Source organism: Gavialis gangeticus, unplaced genomic scaffold, assembly GCF_001723915.1.
Source record: "Gavialis gangeticus isolate Ggan-Ray unplaced genomic scaffold, GavGan_comp1, whole genome shotgun sequence".
Lineage (NCBI taxonomy): Eukaryota > Metazoa > Chordata > Crocodylia > Gavialidae > Gavialis > Gavialis gangeticus.
This window is the reverse complement of record NW_017728964.1, coordinates 9,807,150-9,807,808: the sequence shown is the minus strand read 5'-3', so window position 1 is coordinate 9,807,808 and position 659 is coordinate 9,807,150.

Here is a 659-nt window from a genome sequence, read left to right as displayed (position 1 = left end):
ACTTCTTATTAATTCCATACTGATGTTCTAGTTTTATATACAGCATTTAGGTTTCAACTGGTATGCAAGAAAAATTTGCATAAATAATGTGGAGATAATTTGCCTTGAGAGAATTGTGAACTAGGGGTGTGCGAAGTGGGTCGTATTCAATTCAGATTTGGATTCGGCCTGACTCAAGGGACAGTGATTCGATTTGCTGATTTGGATCACTGTCCTGATTCTATTCAGCCAAATCAGAATCTGAAGATTCGATGCTGATTTGGAGAATCAGCGATTCATTCGGCCATAGACACAGCTTCAAATGTTCTTTCTATATACCTCGAGTACCAGGCACAGCTCATGAACGCTGAGATGGTGGGGCGGATGGAGAGTCCCACAGGGGTGTGCCCCCCACCCCACCCCGCCCCCGTGCTTGTTCTCAATGTTCTCACCATTGTCACTGTTAACACTTAAGTCACTCTTTGTTTTACTTGCACATTTAAGACAAAGGTAAATTTAGTTACATTTCAAAGATTTTCTTATTTATTATTTTCGCCCACCAGCCAAAGCATTTGTGAGATTCATGGATATGTAAATGGGATCTACACAGCACTTGTAACAGCCCTGGCTATAAACAATGATAAGCCCTTCCAGCTACAGCTAAACAGTGTTTACAAAGT